The following is a 13,302-nucleotide window of genomic DNA, read 5'->3' as shown; positions in this document are numbered from 1 at the left end:
TGTCTATAGTAAGGGACTTGGACACAGGAGTAAGTTCTATACCTAAGTATATAACCGCAGGGAGACAAAGTTGGGCCTTTTGTTTGGTGACTCTGTAACCTAGCCCTCCTAAATAATTAAGGAGGAGGGCGGTGTCCTGTAGGGAGGCATCATGTGAAGGGCTACACAGAAGTAAATCATCAACATACTGGATAATTGTGCTAGAACTGATTGGGCACTGGGCCAGATCTTTGGCCAATGCCTGTCCAAAAAATTGGAGGCTGTCCCAGAAGCCCTGAGGGAGGACTGTCCAGGTTAACTGAGTAGACGTATGAGTTTCAGGGTCTTCCCAAGTAAAGGCAAACAGGAAATAGCAGTCAGGGTGTAAGGGAATGGAAAAGAATGCATCTTTTAAATCAAGGACTGTGAAGTGAGAGGTTTTGGAAGGTATACGGGATAAAAGGGTATATGGGTTTGGGACCACTGGGTGTGTTGGGATTACTGCCTCATTAGTGATACGTAAGTCCTGAACTAATCTGTATGCCCCTGAGGGTTTTTTGACAGGGAGGATGGGGGTGTTACAAGGAGAATGGGTAGGAATTAAAATTTGTTGTTGGAGTAGGCGATCTATGATGGGTTTAATTCCTTGTCGGTGGCGCAATGAGAGAGAGAACTGGGGGTGAGACGGAAAGTGGGTAGGGTCTTTTAAGTGAATGAGGATTGGCTTATGGTGTTGGGCGACTACCGGGGTAGAGGTGTCCCATACCTGTGGGTTGACCAACACTGGAAACGTTGGGGCGTTGGTGGGGGGAGGATTAGGACCTTTGTTATGAGGGCACAAAGACGCTATGAGGGTGATGTTAGAGCCAGGGTGAAGATGAAAGGGAAGGGAAATAGATGCCTTGAGTTTGGTTAAGATGTCTTGTCCCAAAAGGGGGGTGGAACAAGAGGGCATGATGAGGAAAGAGTGAGCAAAGCATGCATAGTCCAGGCAGCAATTTAACATTGGGGTTTGGCGAGGGTTAGACAGTTTACCGTCTACCGCAACTACTGAGATAGTGGATGGCTGGCTAGGACTTCCAGAGGTTGGCAAAACAGAATAGGTAGCCCCCGTATCGATGAGAAAAGAAATTGGCTTACCCACTAACTGTAGAGTTACCCTAGGCTCAGCGAGGGTGACCGGGGTCTCCAAGTGTGGGCACCGTCAGTCGTCGTCCAGGTGTAGGAGCTGGAAGGAGCCTTCCGACCCTTGAGGAGAGGCACCACGTTGAGGCGTAATGCCTGCCCTGCTGGTGGGGCAATCAGACTTCCAATGTCCCTCCTGCTGGCAGGCTGGGCATGGTGTGGTAGGTGGGTGAGGATTTGGGCACTTATTTGCCCAATGCCCAGTCGTACCACACTTGAAGCATGGGTTGGACGGAGTGGCCGTTTTGATTTGGGGACACTTGTTTGCCCAGTGTCCCGGGTCTCCGCATTTATAGCTGGAGCCCTTAGGAGACTTATCTTTGGCTTTCCCTGCTGGCAAAGTGGGTAACGTGGGTTGGAGGGCAGCCACTAAAGCTTGTGCTTGGAGGGCAGCCTTCTGTTTTACTCTGGTTTGTCGAAGAGCTTCTGCTGTTCCTTCCCTAGAGTTAAAAACCTTGAAAGCCAACTTGACTAAGTCCTGAATGAGGGTTATAAGGTCCATCCTCTACCTTTTTAAATTTTTTTCGGATGTCAGGGGCCGACTGGGAGATAAAATAAGTGGCAAGGACAGTAGCTCCTGCCGGAGAGGTGGGATCCAGTCGGGTGAATTGGACAAGTGCCTCTGTAAGACGATTTAAAAAGGAGGCAGGATTCTCATCTGAATGTTGAATAACCTCTTGTAATTTATCAAAATTTACTATTTTGTTAGAGGCTGCCTGCATGCCAGCTAAGAGGCATTGTATCATAATGTCTCTTCTGCGACACCCGGGTTGTTGAGGTTGGTAGTCCCACTCAGGGTCTGCAGATGGGACAGCTTGCTCACCTACTGGGACGGCAGGGTCAGTTAAGTGCAACTGGTCTGCATGCTGTCTGGTGGCTGCAAGAATGCACTCTCTTTCCTCTGAGTTTAGAGTGGAAGTAAGAATGACATGTAAGTCATACCAGGTAAGGTCATATGCCTGACATATGTATCGAAATTCCTTGGAATATAGGGTGGGGTGAGCTGAAAAATCACTGAGCCCTTTTTCAATTTTGGAAAGATCTGCCAGGGAAAAAGGGACATGGACTCTAACTAGCCCTTCGGCTCTGGCGACCTCTCGGAGGGGGGCCAGTAAACCACTAGGAAAGGTAGCGTCAGGTTGATTAGTGGAAGGTTGATTAGTAAGATTCGGTATAGTGGTTTTTGAGCGGGTATGGGCCGGAGAGGTGGGAGGAATGGCTGAGGAAGGAGCATAGGGAGGGGGTCGGAAGGTCAGGAGGGAGGTACCCCACCCTCGGCCCCATCTGAAATGGAGGTAGAATCCTCTTCTGTTGTTGAGGTGGGGGCTGAGGGCCGAGTTTTAGCTAACAAGACCTGGGCCATGGAACATCGGGCGCACAGGTCTGGGCGAGAGCACAAGTCCCAAAAGCCTTGGACATGATTGATTTCTGATCACTTTCCTAGTCTCTGACAGATATTAGAGAGGTCTAGTAGAATATTATAGTCAAGTGTACCTTCGGGTGGCCATTGAGATTGGTTGTCCAATTTATATTGTGGCCATGCCACCGTGGAGAGGAAGACTAGTCTTTTTCATTTTAGATCCTGAGCCAAATGTAAGGTTTCTAAATTTTGGAGGAATTTAGAAATTCCTCCAAATTCCCCCAGGGGGGTGTTCTTAGGGATTTTTGATTGTGAGGTTCCCATTGCCTAGCCAACGGAAATGGAAGCCGGCCTTGTGCAGCGGCAAAGCGTCCCTTGCCGCTGTTAAAGACTGGGGGCTCTTGGAGCCACTGGAGAAAAGAGGAGCTCCAAGACGGACGTCTCCGGGTTGGAGTCCTCTAGATAGCCACCTGGTGGCCTAATGGGGGCCTCAGGTGGGCACACGACTTCTGGCCGAGGGGACTTTTGGCAATTAGCTAGGGAAGGGGAACACTCACCGAAGAGGGCGACTTCAGAGCGGTGGCAAAAAGGAGCCGGAACGCTTGATGTACCCAGGAAGGCTTCTGGAGCTGGAGTAGCAGGTTCCTGAGGGAGGAGGTTCCTAGGATCCCCCTGGGGGATACCGAGGAGGGATCTCCTCCCGGGTTTCGGCACCAACTGTTTTATTTATTTAAAGGACCAGAACAACTTAACACGAGACCACATTAGGTAAGAAAGTGGCAGCTTTTAATTGCAAATATGCACGCACTCTCGGGCGAGGTTCTTCGGTCCACAAGTATGGGGCCAGGGAAGTTGCGCCGGCTTCTGTCCTCGGCGGACTTTTATGTATTGGCACCGGAAAGGGGAGGGCAGTGGGCGGGATAGGGGCGTCTCCATAGGCGTGGTCCGGTCATTTTTGGTTTCTTCAGATTGATGTCACGTGGCGCATGCTCAATTGATCCGCACTTTCCCGGGCACGGGCAAGTTGGTGATGAAGAACCCGGAAGCAACAGGGACTGCGCCATTTTGTTCACCTTCTTCCATCTTGTCCCTTTTCCCTCACCCAAACATATATAAGCACACTCACAATAATTTTTCCTTCCAAGCAAAGTGGACAGCTAGATCCACCAACTGATTTATGTCGATAGAGAAGATTCATTTTCCCACCATCCTTCAGGGATATCCCAAAATGGGCCAGAGTGCTGCAGCTGTGTGCTTTCAGGTGATATCTGGATATCCTGAAGAACCATCTGAACAGTCTTCTCTCACACTGTCAACTGATTATTGGGAACTCTTCATGAGGCCATAAGTGCAGACTAGGAGAGAGAAGGCAATGTGGCAGGAGTGGAAACCATGGGCAGTTGTATCATTTCTTCATATAACTTGTGTTTTCAGGACCTGTTCTGGCCCAATCACATATGTATCATTTCCATTTGGTAAGAGTGCTACCATGCACACCCAACCTGTATGGCTACATGGGTCAGGAAACACTTCATTCATGATGGGCAGCTCAGGATACGTGGAACTTAGTGGCTCAAAATCATGCATTTTATTTTATTTTATTTTATTTTATTTTTTATTTTTATTTTTTTGAGATGGAGTCTCGCTGTGTCGCCCAGGCTGGAGTGCAGTGGCCGGATCTCAGCTCACTGCAAGCTCTGCCTCCCGCGTTTTTACGCCATTCTCCTGCCTCAGCCTCCCGAGTAGCCGGGACTACAGGCGCCCGCCACCTCGCCCGGCTAGTTTTTTGTATTTTTTAGTAGAGACGGGGTTTCACCGTGTTAGCCAGGATGGTCTCGAACTCCTGACCTCGTGATCCGCCCATCTAGGCCTCCCGAAGTGCTGGGATTACAGGCTTGAGCCACCGTGCCCGGCCGCATTTTATTTTATTACAAACCAGTGGTAGGCCACAAACTGACCCTGAAAAAGAGGGTATTTATCTGTGGATAAGGGCAGTGCCTTGCTCCAAAATTTGAAGGACCTCTGCTGTGATTTACCTGTGGAAACCTAAGAAAGACTCCAAAGAACATATTTACATGCCACTGACACCTCAAGTACCATTGGATCTGCTGGATTATACGGCCTAAGTGGAAAATCTGCTTGCATGGCAGCCTGGACTGCTGAAGTCTTGTGTTCTGGGCCCCCTCAAACCTAGAAGCTTTTTGAGTTGTTTAGTAGATGGGCCACAGTAACACACCCAAAGGACAAATGTGTTGCCTCCACAACCCAAATAGACCCACTAGGCCTTGTGCCCTTTTCTTGGTTGTTGGTGAGACCAGATGCAACCAATTTTCCTTCATTTTGGAAGGAATACCTCAAAATGTTCCACACCACTGGATATCTACAAATTTCACTAATGTAGAAGGCCTCTGAATTTCAGTTAAACATCTTGCCCGCCATCTGACATAAATATTTTATGAATATGCTAATTGTAGATGCTACTTGACATTCACGTGGTACAATCACCATGATCCCATCCATGAAATGGACCAGTGTGATACCTGTGGAAGGGGAAAGTTGATCAAGTGTTCTGCTTGTGACATGGGATAGAGGGTTGATATACTCCTCAGATAGGATAGTTAAGGTTTAGTGTTGTCTTTGGCATCTGAAAACAAACTTTTCTTTTGAAACTTATGGACAGAGATAGAGAGAAAGCATTCACTAGATCAGTAGCTACATACCAGTTCTAGGAGATGTGTTAGTTTGCTGGAACAATGAAACAAACATTTGGATAACAACTTCAATTTTAGTTGATACTTGATCGAGCTTATGGGAATACACTGTCATTATCTAGTATCCATCTGTCTTCTGCATAGGCCCAATAGGAGAGTTGCATGGAAATGTGGTGAAAACGATTTTGACATCTTCCAAGTCCTTCATGGTGGCACTAATGTCTTAAATTCCTCCAAAGATGCAGTTATGTTTTCGATTTAATATTTTCCTAGACAAAAGCATCTCTATTGGATTTCATTTGTGCTTTTCCACCATAATGGTTCTCACTGCCCAATACCAATGTGGGCATTCTTTCAGCTGTTATGTATTTCTATTCCAATTATGCATCAGGAACTAGAAAATTATCAGAGAAGGGCTTCAGGGACCCACCAGACCCACTGTGAGTCAGACATGAGCTAAAACTCCATGAATCACCTGACCTTTATAAGAAGGTACTCTAATTAGTAGGCTACAGAATCACTGTGGGTCTCCTGGGATCAATGTCAAGTTCAGAGTCCGTGTCCAGTGATCCTCAAAATTTATTTTTTATTTTTATTTATTTATTTATTTTGAGACGGAGTCTCGCTCTGTCGCCCAGGCTGGGGTGCAGTGGCCGGATCTCAGCTCACTGCAAGCTCCGCCTCCCGGGTTCACGCCATTCTCCTGCCTCGGCCTCCCGAGTAGCTGGGACTACAGGCGCCTGCCACCTCGCCCGGCTAGTTTTTTGTATTTTTTTAGTAGAGACGGGGTTTCACCGTGTTAGCCAGGATAGTCTCGATCTCCTGACCTCGTGATCCACCCGTCTCGGCCTCCCAAAGTGCTGGGATTACAGGCTTGAGCCACCGCGCCTGGCCCAAAATTTATTTTATTAAAGCACAGTTACTGAAGGATGATTTTCAGTGCCACTTAACCAGCTGGAGACTTCCATGGCTGGCGATGCCCCTGCTTAGGCCTCCCTGCACCTCAGGCTCACCGCAGGAGGCACCCCGCCCACTCACCCTTCCAGATAGCACCTGGCTTACACTCTGCCCCGGATCCCATGCTGGCCATGGAATCCATGCTTAGCCTGCAGCTGGGCTGTGTCTGCCACAATCTGCTTCACCTTGAGCACTGGCATCTGGATGAGTGGCACCTGAAAACTCAGGGGCATCTGTAAACTCCAAAGCTCTAAAGTGGGTGTTACAGCATGCTAAAACTCATTCAGTCCCACTGCCTAACTCCAACTCATGACTCTAGAGCTGGCCCAGCCCTGCTTCTGCTTCCTGTCATGTGGGGTGGCTGCTGGATGCCGGCAGAGTGTGGATGGCCACAGCCTTTTTTTGTACCCGCATTTGTTTGGCAGCTCCTGAGTTCTCGTGTCCAAGGAGAATGAGGTTACACTGGCAGTCGAAGTGTGAGAAGGGCAGAGAGGAGTTTTATTGAGTGATGGAACAGCTCTCAGCAGAGGGAGTACTTGAAGCAGGTGGTCCTCCCCACCCAGAGGCAGGTAGTCTTGAAGTGTGGCTGAGTGCAGGTCTTTTATGGGCTCAGAATGGGGGAGTGCATATTGATTGGTTTGTGAGTATGCATAAAAGGGTAAAACAAGGGACCACTCAAAGGTGGGCACAATGGTGCAAAAAAATAAAATAAAATTAGGAAAGAGTAGGTATATGTAAAGTAGGTGAAGGGTGGCGACCAATCAGGAAAGTCTGCCAAATGGAGTTTCCCAGTATGGTCTGTGGATTTATCTGAGTCTTGGAGCTTGGCTTTCAGGCTTTAAACGGTCTTTGGTTTGAAGGTGGAGTTTCATTGGGGAGCTGCCCATATCTGCCTAGGGATGTGTTTACCTCCTGCTATCATTACTCTAGTAAATGGTTGTAGGTTTGTTTTACGAAGGATAGCAGAAATATAAACTATAACATTTTGGCAGTGTACTTGTGTCCTACTTCAAGAGGACTGGGCTGCTGCTCCTTTCAAGGGGTTCCAAGATTGTAAACTGGATCAATTGTGAGAGTTGAGTGAGGTTCTATGAGTCTCTGGTTTTTAGGATTTGAGGCAGAATCTTGTTTATTTTATCTAAAGATTTTCTGCTTCTTCAAGTAAGCATTTAGTAGGCTACCTGTGTACTTCAATTCCAAGAACACTATTATAAAACTGTCCAGCAACATAAATCTCTAGGAATCAGATGAACCTGATTGTTATCTTGCCTGTGCTGTCCATTGACATAACTATGCCAACCTTGCCTTTGAAAATTGAGTGTTGCTACTTCCTAATAAGATTCCCTGAAACTCAGTTATTCCCATTGCATTTTGATTTTCAACTGGTGTACTGTGGTTTCTATATTAAGGTCTGGTCTACAGAGAAGAGAGATCAGGGCGCTCCTCAGTAGTGCCCAGCCTCCCTTACAAATCTACCTAACAAAGTTCTGATAAACAGTATGTTTTCTGGAGTCTATCAATATGGGTAAGTTGCATTTATTTATTTATTTATTTAGAGACAGAGTCTCACTATTTCTACCCAGGCTGGAGTACAGTGGCATGATCTCAGCTCACTGCAACCTCTGCCTCCTGGATTCAAACCATCCTCCTGCCTCAGCCTCCTGAGTAGCTGGGGAAACAGGTGTGTGCCACCATGTCTGGCTAATTTTTGTATTTTTTTTGTAGAGATGGGGTTTCACTATGTTGGCAAGGCTGGTCTTAAACTCCTGATCTCAAGTGATGGACCTTTCTTGGCTTCCCAAAGTGCTGGGATTACAGGTGTGAGCCACCGTGCCCTGCTGTAAGTTGCTTTTAAGTGGAAAATCCATTCTAGCATTCCTATATCCTTAGGCCTATGAATTCCTTCATCCAACATAATACAGGGAAGATGGGGGAATCACCAGCCTCCTTATGGTCATACTTCTGTTGAACTATATTTCAGCCAACCAGTCATAAAACTACTAATACCATCCTTAAATACCCACGTTGCAACATTAAACCAGAATATCTGCTTAATGGCCCTGTACCATTAAATTTGGACCGATTCAAGTTTATTTTCATTCTCCTGTTATCCACACTTTTTTTTTTCTTTTTTAGGTTTCTTACAGATGAGGTCTTGTTCTGTCGGCCAGGCTGGAGTGCAGTGGTACAGTCATCACTCACTGCAGCTTCAAACACCTGGGTTCCAGCATTCATCCCAGCTCAGCTTCCGGTGTAGCCGGGACTACAGGTACAAGCCACCACACCCAGCTATCCACACCCATAATCTTTATTTCCACATAGGGTCTTCAGATTTCTGTTTGCATTAGTTAGAAAACTCAAGTAGCTTTTTGACATGTATCACACCTCCTCATGGAAAATACTATCCATCAGCTTTAGGGGCCCGTTATAACTTCAATCTCACCGTGAGTCTAAAAGAAACACAGATGTCAGGGTGGGTCTTGAAGACAATCAGCAGTGTATTGTTTGACAGCTGCCTTAGGGGAAGCCATTACCGTTTCCTTAGGCATTGTAGATGTAATCTACTCAGACACATGTGGAAAGGCCTGTATCACTTTGTGTGGAAAGGATTGCCAAGGGGTTGGCTGTAAAGAGGCCACTTCTGCTGGCAATAAAAACTCATTAGAATTTAGGAGATCAATGCCCCCAGCGACATCAGTCTTCTCATCCGTCTTTATCCCAAGTTACAGGATGCTATTCTTTCTCAACTTTCGCTTCAACAGTAGACACCCTGCCAGACTGAGGAGTTCAGTGTTTCTTGTAATTCAGCCAGTGGCATGATAAGGGCTTGTGTTGGAATTGTAGCAAATTCTTCCCTGTGGCTACAAGAGAGTTTCCTGGCTCAGAGCACAGGTAGAAACTTACGCTGTTTATGTGGAGCTGGATCTGCAAAATTGAATCGCTAAGCTCGTTACTGTCTTTCATCAAATTTCCCAGTGATATTAGAAGCAACAAAACCCATCATCATTATGTTCCATGGTTTTACACTAGTGTCTGGAGGTATTACATAGAGAGTAAACAAGTACCTTGCCTCTTATCAGTGCTTAATTAAGAATATCAAATGCAGACATTCTGGGTATCTCTGAAAACAGTTCATGTCATTGACTGTCATTGCTCTTTCTACTGTTAGAAGTACAGTGCTTAGAATTTAGGTCCAATTAGATTAGAAAGCCAATTCTAGAAACTCCAAATTTGATCAAGGACACTCATCCTTAAAATTATCCTACTGTAGAACTGTTCTTCCTACCAAAATCTATACTAGTCAGGGTTATCTAGAGAAACAGAACCAATAGGATAGATAAGTAGGAGCTAGATAGCTATAGCTAGATACATAGAGAGAGAGAGAGAGAGAGATACGCAGATAGATAGATGGATAGATAGATAGATAGATAGATAGATAGATAGATAGATAGGCAGATAGATATACAGGCAGATAGATAGGCAAGTGCAGATAGATAGATAGATAGATTGATAGACAGATAGACAGATAGGGAGATAGATAGATAGATGGGCAGATAGATAGGCAGGTAGATAGATAGATAGGCAGGTAGATAGGTAGATAGATAGATAGATAGGCAGATAGATAGATAGTTAGCTAGATAGATAGGCAGATAGATAGATAGGCAGGTAGATAGATCAGCAGATAGATAGGCAGATAGATAGATAGGCAGATAGGCAGATAGATAGATAGATAGATAGATAGATAGATAGATAGATACATAGATAGGCAGGCAGATAGATGATAGATAGATAGGCAGATAGATAGGAAGATAGATAGATAGGCAGATAGATAGATAGATAGATAGGCAGACAGATAGATGTGCAGATAGGCAGATGATAGATAGATAGATACATAGATAGATAGATAGATAGATAGGCAGAAAGATAGGTAGGCAGATAGACAGATAGATACGTGATAGATAGGGAGATAGGCAGATAGATGATAGGCAGATAGGCAGATAGATGATAGATACACAGATAGATAGATAGGCAGGTAGATAGATAGATAGATAGGCAGAAAGGCAGATAGATACATAGATAGATAGATAGATAGATAGATAGATAGATAGATAGATAGGCAGATAGACATACAGGCAGATACATAGATAGGCATGTGCAGATGGATAGATAGATAGATAGATAGATAGATAGAGAGACAGATAGATACATAGATAGGCAGATAGATAGATAGATAGATGGGCAGATAGGCAGATAGATAGATAGATAGATAGATAGATAGATAGATGATAGACAGATAGGCAGGTAGATAGATAGATAGGCAGGTAGATAGATAGGCAGATAGATAGATAGATAGATAGATAGATAGATAGATAGGCAGATAGATAGGCAGGCAGATAGATGGATAGATAGTCAGATAGATAGATAGGCAGACAGATAGGTGGATAGATAGGCAGATAGATAGATAGATAGATAGATAGATAGATAGATAGATAGGCAGGTAGATAATAGGAAGATAGATAGATAGGCAGGCAGATAGATGGATAGATAGGCAGATAGATAGGCAGACAGATAGATGGATAGATAGGCAGATAGGCAGATAGATAGATAGATAGGCAGGTAGATAGATAGGCAGATAGATAGATAGGCAAATAGATAGATAGAAAATAGATAGATAGATAGGCAGGTAGATAGATAGATAGGCAGATAGATAGGCAGGTAGATAGGCAGGTAGATAGGCAGATAGATAGATAGGCAGAGAGATGATAGATAGATAGGCAGATAGACAGGTAGATAGATAGATAGGCAGATAGATAGATAGATAGATAGATAGATAGATAGATAGGCAGACAGATAGGCAGATAGGCAGGTAGATGATAGATAGATAGGCAAGCAGATAGGCAGATAGAGAGATAGACAGATAGATAGATAGATAGATAGACTGATAGATAGGCAGGCAGATAGATGGATAGATAGGCAGATAGGTAGGTAGATAGATAGATAGATAGATAGATAGATAGATAGATAGATAGGCAGGTAGATAGATAGATAGGCAGATAGATAGACAGACAGGCAGATAGATAGATAGGCAGATAGATAGGCAGATAGATATACATGCAGATAGATAGATAGGCACGTGCAGATAGATAGATAGATAGGCAGCTAGATAGATAGATAGATAGATAGATAGATAGATAGATAGGCAGACAGATAGGCAGATAGATAGGCAGGCAGGCAGGCAGATAGATAGATAGATAGACAGACAGACAGACAGACAGACAGACAGATAGATAGATAGATAGATAGATAGATAGGCAGATAGATAGATAGGCAGGCAGATAGATAGATAGATGGGCAGATAGGCAGATAGATAGGCAGGCAGATAGATAGATAGACAGACAGACAGATAGATAGATAGATAGAGAGATAGATAGATAGGCAGATCAATAGGCAGATAGATGATAGATAGGCAGGTAGATAGATAGATAGACAGACAGACAGATAGATAGGCAGAAAGGCAGAAAGATAGATAGATAGATAGATAGATAGATAGATAGATAGATAGGCAGATAGATATACAGGCAGATAGATAGGCACGTGCACATAGATAGATTGATTGATAGACCGATAGATAGATAGGCTGATAGATAGATAGATGGGCAGATAGATGGCAGGTAGATAGATAGATACGCAGGTAGGTAGGTAGGTAGATAGATAGATAGATAGATAGATAGATAGGCAGATGGATAGATAGTTAGCTAGCTAGATAGGCAGATAGATAGGAAGGTAGATAGATAAGCAGATAGATAGGCAGATATATAGATAGGCAGATAGGCAGATAGATAGGCAGATAGATGATAGATAGATAGGCAGATAGATAGACAGGCAGATAGATAGATAGGCAGATAGATAGATAGATAGATAGATAGATAGATAGATAGGCAGACAGATAGATAGGCAGATAGGCAGATGGATAGATAGATAGATAGATAGAAAGATAGATAGATAGATAGGCAGGCAGATAGGCAGATAGATAGGCAGGCAGATAGATAGATAGACAGATAGATAGACAGATAGATGATAGATAGGCAGATAGATAGGCAGATGGATGATAGATAGGCAGATAGGCAGATAGATGATAGATACGCAGATAGATAGCTAGGCAGGTAGATAGATAGATAGACAGACAGATAGGCAGAAAGGTAGATAGATAGATAGATAGATAGATAGATAGATAGATAGATAGACAGACAGACAGATAGACAGGCAGATAGATAGATAGATAGATAGACAGATAGATAGATGGGCAGATAGGCAGATAGATAGATAGATAGATAGATAGATAGATAGATAGATAGATAGATAGGCAGGTAGATAGATAGACAGGTAGACAGATAGGCAGATAGATATATAGATAATTAGGTAGATAGATAGATAGATAGATAGATAGATAGATAGATAGATAGGCAGGCAGATAGATAGATAGGCAGGCAGATAGATGGATAGATAGGCACATAGATAGATAGGCAGACAGATAGGTGGATAGATAGGCAGATAGACAGATAGGCAGATAGATAGATAGATTAGATAGATAGATAGATAGATAGATAGATAGATAGATAGATAGATAGATGGGCAGGTAGATAATAGGCAGATAGATAGGCAGATAGATAGGCAGGCAGATAGATGGATAGATAGACAGATAGATAGGCAGACAGATAGATGGATAGATAGGCAGATAGATAGGCAGATAGATAGATAGATAGATAGATAGATAGATAGATAGATAGATAGATAGACAGACAGACAGGCAGGCAGGTAGATAGATAGGCAGATAGATAGATAGATAGATAGATAGATAGATAGATAGCAGATAGATAGACAGATAGATAGGCAGATAGATAGATGATAGATAGATAGGCAGATAGACAGGCAGATAGATAGGCAGATAGATAGATAGATAGATAGATAGATAGATAGATAGGCAGATAGGCAGGCAGATAGATAGACAGATAGATAGATGATAGATAGACAGATAGATAGGCAGATAGAAGATAGGCAGATAGGCAGATAGATGACAGATACGCAGATAGATAGATAGGCAGGCAGATA

The sequence above is a fragment of the Macaca mulatta genome, chromosome 7, assembly GCF_049350105.2.
Source record: "Macaca mulatta isolate MMU2019108-1 chromosome 7, T2T-MMU8v2.0, whole genome shotgun sequence".
Lineage (NCBI taxonomy): Eukaryota > Metazoa > Chordata > Mammalia > Primates > Cercopithecidae > Macaca > Macaca mulatta.
The sequence above is the reverse complement of the archived record's forward strand: the minus strand, read 5'-3'. Positions refer to the sequence as shown.